The sequence below is a fragment of the Anguilla rostrata genome, chromosome 2 (assembly GCF_018555375.3).
Source record: "Anguilla rostrata isolate EN2019 chromosome 2, ASM1855537v3, whole genome shotgun sequence".
Lineage (NCBI taxonomy): Eukaryota > Metazoa > Chordata > Actinopteri > Anguilliformes > Anguillidae > Anguilla > Anguilla rostrata.
This window is the reverse complement of record NC_057934.1, coordinates 3,534,502-3,542,216: the sequence shown is the minus strand read 5'-3', so window position 1 is coordinate 3,542,216 and position 7,715 is coordinate 3,534,502.

Below are 7,715 nucleotides of genomic sequence, written 5' to 3'. Positions count from 1 at the left end.
TCCTGATTTCATTCATATCTTCTTTCTCAGTTTTAATGCAGTTGTATTGAGACAACTAGCAATGAAGATGCTTATTTTTACTTACTGTGAAAACTAAGCTGACCGTGGAAAACGTATTCCATGATTTAAGTCAGGTTTTAGTGTCATTTTTGTCCTAAACTGTAATTCCTCCATCAGTCCTGGAGAGCTCAGAAAATCCTGCTCTTCCCCGTGTGCAGCCAGCAGCCGCTAATTCTCATTTAGCTCTCAGCCAGCTGAGCAGCGCAGCCACTGAATCTGGGAGCTCACACTGCGCAGCTGGCACAGGCAGACTGCAGGCACACAGTCACCCAGAGGAATCGCTTTTCCTCAGAGAGAAAGGGACGACTGAGCTGAAGGAGTCCCTCCCTCCCTCCTGTGGTGACCTCACAGATAATGATACGATCCCTTCTGCACAGTGGCTCACCGGATTGATCAGCGGTGCTGTCAGACTGTAGTCTGTGCTCCTTTATTACGGGGTTGGAGGATGGGATCAGAAGCAGCAGTGGAGCTCTCTGATTGGTCAGGCAGTGTAGCAGCAGCCTGTGTAAGGTGTGTTGGGAGAGCTCTGGACTGAGCGACTCCACTGTGCTGGACTGCCTGCAGTTCACTGCTGCTGGGCCCTGTGCCATCCTGTGTTAAACTCATTAACTGTTAATGAATTTAGAAATGTGATATTTTATGTCAAAGCAATGCTTCAGAACAACACATGTCTATTGGCCAGGGAGTGATCATAAATCAAAGTCATTGGAAATGTTTTGACCTTACATTCTATATTAAAAGTGTGGATATTCTGAAATATATTTAAATATATGGTGATTGTTTTGAGAGTATAAGTGATTTAATAATAATCCACCACAGCTCAGTGTTCCAGATCAGTGCCTCCCCCCTCAGCACCTGCAGTAGGTCCCAGCTGCAGCAGTGCAGTCTCTGTGCAGTCTGACTGAGGGAGGTTTTTGTACGGCTCTCCATCACTGTGTGAGCGGCAAGCTCTTGCCCTGCTGACAGTAATAATCTCCTGCATCTTCAGCCTGGACTCCTGTGATTTTCAGTGTGAACCGAGTCCCAGATCCACTCCCACTGAAACGATCAGGAATCCCAGACTGGCGATTTGTGGCCCAGTAAATCAGAAGTTTAGTAGCCTGACCAGGTTTCTGCAGGTACCAGTTGAGATAACTGCCCACACTCTGACTGACTGTGCAGTTGATAGAGACAGTGTCTCCCAGCTGAACAGACCGAGCTGCTGGATACTGGAGAGTCAGGATTATATCTGCCATTGATCCTGAAAGAGAAAAATATGATAATGCATGTCAATTCACATTAATCAATGCAGATAAATATTCGTAAGCAATGTGCTATATTCTGGTAATTTGGACAAGATAACACTGGTAACTCTTGTTAAATATATATATTTTTTATAAGTATGCAATGAAAATGTGAACTATGTCCAAAATTCCAAATTGAAATGGATCCATCTATCTTACCCTGTATAAAAAGTCCCAGCATCACCAGCGGTAAAATATTTGACATCATCATAATGCTGCCTGTGTCAGTGTCTGTGAAAGGACTGGACAGTCACTGATAGGTAATGGGGTTCTTAACGTGTGTGGAGCAGTGAGGCAGGACAGGTATGCAAAGCCCCTTCCTCTATACAAATCCTGTCACACACAGTTAGAGGAGCTCTGATGTGTGAACAGTAGTGGGGCTATAGAGGGTTGGGACACGTTCTCTATTCACTGATGTTTTTACCCAGACAGCATATTTTTTGTCTGCATTAAGTGAATTATTTCTGAAATTAGATCACACTTTCATTGATCCATAAATGGTCAGGAGTGTCAGCATATGGACTAACATTTCAAAAAATGTGTATTTAATACATTTCTATTAGTTCTGATAGATATTTTGGTATCCGAAATAAGAAGTTCAGTGATATCATATATTCACAAGAAATCATTCAAATGTTGTATATTCTTGTGAAAAGAATGTGAACTAAAACATTGTCAAAGTGAGCTTTTCCTTTTGTCACTATGAACAATGTTTCATCTCTGATTTCTTTTTTTCTATCTGATATCATATTTATTGAGTCATGCCTTCCAAGCCCATTTTTTCAATGCCCCGCACCACTTTCGTGAAAGCACAGAGAAACTACATCTCCCACAATGCACATTTCCCCAGCAACCACTTCTTTTTTCTCATTGCAGATCACTCAGTGACATGTACAGGCGGGGCTGTCCATGCTGTTCTGCGTATATAGACAGACTACTCCATTGTGGTGTTGCTTCAAACTGCACCGGTTAGGTCTACATGTTATACCAGCCTGGGGGTTTTTTACACAAAGCAGGGTCACTGAATTAACTGGATATCGGTCCTGAGTAAACCCCGGAGCAGCTCTTTTTACTTCAGTCCATGTGCCATATTTTGGGCTGTTCCGGGTTTTACTCAGCGCACTTACCCGGCAAACTCAGTAATCCTGCTTTATGAACCAGGGCCCTGCAGTTTCCTCTCTCTCATTATACTGCAGTGCTTCTATAGGAGCAAAACAGCACTCTCTGTCTTCACCCTGTGGTCACACATTGTAATGGCAGCGTGTGCCTTGCATAGAAGCTCGTCCCATAATGGTGTCCTCTTCATCCACAGAATGTTGATTACTTGAATATTTGGTAGGGAGCACAGGGTCAATCCTGCATTATTTATTCAGATTTGGCCAAAATTGAACTTAAATTAGTCTTCAGTCAGCATGAAAATTCCTCCTATTGTAAATCATTGGGAAACTTAAGAAGAATGCTTTTGCTCACACCTACATCCATGCAAATGAATGAATGAGATTTCCCATGATGTATCAGTTTTTTCACAGCCAAGGGTGAAAGTGAAGTCAGTGCAGAAGATGGAGCTGAGTTTGGAGTTTGGGAAAGAGCAGGAGGAACACTGCTGGGGGGTGTGAGAGTCACTCTCATCTCTGAATGCCCTGTAGCCGGTAGCTCATTGGAATTCGGTATTAATTTCCAAAGAGCCTGTGTAACTACAGGAAAGGATTTATCCTAGAATGTTTCTGGGTCTCATCATCAAAATTAAGGTAACATTGACCAGTGTGCAAAAAATCTGTTTAGATCTGTAATTATAATTTACGCCTGGAAAAATCTCAAATATTAAAAAAAAAAATAAAGTATTACATTCAACATATTTCACTTGTGCATGTTGAGTCCCACCTCTGGTCCAGTAAATGTAATTTAATCGCAATTCAACACTCCAGTCTATTCTTAAATCTGTGCATGTTGTCCTTGTGTTTACAAAGTACTGATATCTCAAGCATATAAGCGCCATTATCTCAAGTGTATTCTGTTAATGAAAGGTTTATGCTTATATAAATTAAAATGGATTTTAAGAGGAAGGTATTTGATCTGCTCACATTAGCATTAAAAGCAATTGTATAAAATATTAGATTATGACAGTTATTAATGCACAAATCTGCTCAGAATTTGAGCAGAGCCCCTCTAGGTCACAGACCAGTGCCTCCCGCCTCAGCACCTGCAGTAGGTCCCAGCTGCAGCAGTGCAGTCTCTGTGCAGTCTGACTGAGGGAGGTTTTTGTACGGCTCTCTATCACTGTGTGAACGGTAAATAGCTGTGCTGACAGTAATAATCTCCTGCATCCTCAGCCTGGACTCCAGTGATTTTCAGTGTGAACTGAGTCCCAGATCCACTCCCACTGAAACGATCAGGAATCCCAGTCTGGCGAGTTGTGGCCCGATAAATCAGAAGTTTAGGAGCCTGACCAGGTTTCTGCAGGTATCAGTAAAGGTAGTCGCTCACACTCTCACTGGCAGTACAGCTGATAGAGACAGTGTCTCCCTGCTGAAAAGACTGAGCTGCTGGATCCTGAGTCAGAACTTTATCTGCCATTGATCCTGAAAAAGAAGAAAATGGAAATGGATGCCAATGCAGATATATATTGTCAATTTATTCTGAATTATTTTTGTGAATTTGACTTGAAAAAATGCCAAATGTTCTTACCCTCTACAAGGAGTCCCAGCATCACCAGCAGTAGAAAGTATGCCATCATCGTAATGCTGCCTGTGTCAGTGTCTGTGAAAGGACTGGACAGTCACTGATCAGCACTGGGGGTCTTAAAGTGTGTGGAGCAGTGAGGCAGGACAGGTATGCAAAGGCTCTTCCTCTATACAAATCCTGTCACACACAGTTAGAGGAGCTCTGATGTGTGAACAGCAGTGGGTCTGTAGAGGGCTGGGACATGCGCTGTTTTTACCCTCTTAAATGTTTAAATGTCAACATTACTATTATTAGCTTTGTAATTTCTGATTTTATAAGCATAACTGGTGAAGACAGGCAGGCTGAATATGGCATATCATTGCGTAAAATATGGGGTGAATAAATTCACGTTGCATGTCATGATTGTAGTTTCTTCATGGCAGTTTGGAAAGTCAAAGACATCTGTCAGGCGCAGGGAATAATTCAGTTGCAGTATATCAATCTAAAATGTATGAAAAGTGCAATATAATATGATTTTTAATATTCCCTGATTTCTCTCAGAAGACCTTCTTTCTTTGAATTTAATGGAGTTGCATTTTAAAATACAAGCAATGAAGATACTTGTGTTTAAATATTGGGAAAACTGACTTAACCTTACAAAAATGTATTCCATGTTTTAAACACCGATTTGTCGTAGTTTTTGTGCAAAACTGAAATTCCTCCATCAGCCCTGAAGAGCTCAGAAAACCCTGCTCTTCCCCGTGTGCAGCCAGCAGCCACTAATTCTCATTTAGCTCTCAACCAGCTGAGCAGCGCAGCCACTGAATCTGGGAGCTCACACTGCGCAGCTGGCACAGGCAGACTGCAGGCACACAGGCACCCAGAGGAATCGCTTTTCCTCAGAGAGAAAGGGACGACTGAGCTGAAGGAGTCCCTCCCTCCCTCCTGTGGTGCCCTCACAGATAATGATACGATCCCTTCTGCACAGCGGCTCACCGGATTGGTCAGCGGTGCTGTCAGACTGTAGGCTGTGCTCCTTTATTACGGGGTTGGAGGATCGGATCAGAAGCAGCAGTGGAGCTCTCTGATTGGTCAGGGTGTGCAGCAGCAGCCTGTGTAAGGTGTGCTGGGAGAGCTCTGGACTGAGCGACTCCACTGTGCTGGACTGCCTGCAGTTCACTGCTGCTGGGCTCTGTGCCATCCTGTGTTAAACTCATTAATTATTAATGAATTAATAAATGTGATATTTCAGGTCAGACCACTGCTTCAGAAGAACACGTCTGTTGGCCAAGGGATAGATTATGAAAAACAGTCACTAGTATTTCATCCAAATTACATTCCTTATTAAAGGTTTGGATACACTGAAATTAAAATATGTGATAATCATTTTGATTTGAGAATATAAACATGTTTATAATAATCTAACAGGGCTCAGTGTTCCTGTAGCTCATTGGAATTCGGTATTCATTTCCAAAGATTACAGGAAAGGAATTATGCCAGAATGTTTCTGGGTCTCATCATCAAAATGAAGGTAACATTCACCAATGTGCAAAAAATCTGTTTCGATCCTTAATTATAATTTACCCATGTAAAATAAAACACTGCATTAAAGATATTTCACTTGTGTGTGTTGAGTCCCACCTCTGGTCCAGTAAATCTAATTAAATTGCAATTCACCATTTCAGTCTATTGTTAAATCTGTGCATCTTTTCCTTGTGTATAAAATGTACTGATATCTCAGGTGTATAAGTGTCAGTTTCTCAAGTGTATTCCTTCAATGAAAGGTTTATGCTCATAAAATTTAAATGGATCTTAACAGGAAGGTTTTGGATTTGCTCACATCAACATTCAGAGAAATGGTATTAAATATTAAAATGGTAAAGTTATTATTGCACAAAACAGCTCAAAATTTGAGCAGAGCCCCTCGGGGTCACAGCCTAGTGCCTCCCCCCTCAGCACCTGCAGTAGGTCCCAGCTGCAGCAGTGCAGTCTCTGTGCAGTCTGACTGAGGGAGGTTTTTGTACGGCTCTCTAACACTGTGTGAACACCACGCTACCACTCATATTATGTGCACTCTGACAGTAATAATCTCCTGCATCTTCAGCCTGGACTCCAATGATTTTTAGTGTGTACTGAGTCCCAGATATACTCCCACTGAAACGATCAGGAATCCCAGCCTGGCGATTTGTGTCTTTATAAATCAGAAGTTTAGGAGCCTGACCAGGTTTCTGCAGGTACCAGCTGAGGTAGTAACCCAAAACCTCATTGGCTGTACAGCTGATAGAGACAGTGTCTCCCTGTTCAAAAGGCCGAGGTGCTGGATCCTGAGTCAGGACTTTATCTGCCATTGATCCTGAAATAGAAAAAAATGAAAATGGATGTCAATTCACATTAGTCTATGCAGATAAATCTTCGTAAGTAACATGCAATATTCTCGGAATTTTGACAACACTGGTAACTCTTGTTAAAATTAATAATTTATTTTAAAAGTAATCAAAGAAAATGTGAACTGCCACCAAAATTCCAAGTTAAATTTGATCCATATTTCTTACCCTGTGCAAGGAGTCCAAGCATCACCAGCAGTAGATAGACTGACATCATCATAATGCTGCCTGTGTCAGTGTCTGTGAAAGGACTGGACAGTCACTGATCAGTGCTGGGGGTCTTAAAGTGTGTGGAGCAGTGAGGCAGGACAGGTATGCAAAGCCCCTTCCTCTATACAAATCCTGTCACACACAGTTAGTGGAGCTCTGATGTGTGAACAGCAGTGGGTCTATAGGGGGCTGGGACACGTGCTTTTTTTACCCAGTTAAACACTCAAATATCAATATTACTATTTTTGGCATTGTACCGTATGGTTTTAGAATTTTAACTGATGAGGACAGGGTTGTTGAATATGACTTATCATTGAGTAAAATGTGTGTTGAACAAATTCACATTGCATGTTCTTTATTGGAGATCAGAAAGGATATCAGTCAGGCACTGGGAATTATTTCATTGCATTCCAGCCATTCAGAATTAATGAAACGTGAAATACAATATTAATACAAAAGTTCCCTGATTTCACACGGAAGATCATCTTTCTCTGAATTTAATGCAGTTGCATTTTCACAACTAGCAATGAAGATGCTTGTGTTTAAATATTGGGAAGAGAGAGCTATCCATGGAAAAAATTTTATTCCATGTCTTAAATAAAATTTCATCCTAATTTTTGTGCTAAACTGTAATCCCTCCATCATTCCTGAAGAGCTCAGAAAATCCTGCTCTTCCCCGTGTGCAGCCAGCAGCCGCTAATTCTCATTTAGCTCTCAGCCAGCTGAGCAGCGCAGCCACTGAATCTGGGAGCTCACACTGCGCAGCTGGCACAGTCAGCACCAACACCATCAGCATTCAACACCAGATGATAATTTCCACTGTCATATCAGTGTTATTACTTCTGGGGTAACAGTGGTACTGATCTAGGAAAAACTCTAAATGAAGCTAAAGTGGCCATTGGCTCAAGAATGTTATCTTCGTAAGATGTTTTCGAAATTAGGTCTAAGTAAGACTAAGAAAAATACAAATTTAAAAAGCTTGAATAATTTCCATTGTAGCTGGCCTTGGTCCTGAATTCCTCTGGGGTTTGGCAATAGCAAGAATCTATGACGCCGTTCAAAGAGGAGGTGGACAGCGCTCCTCTGCTCATCTCGCGCTACTACACCTGTCACCGTC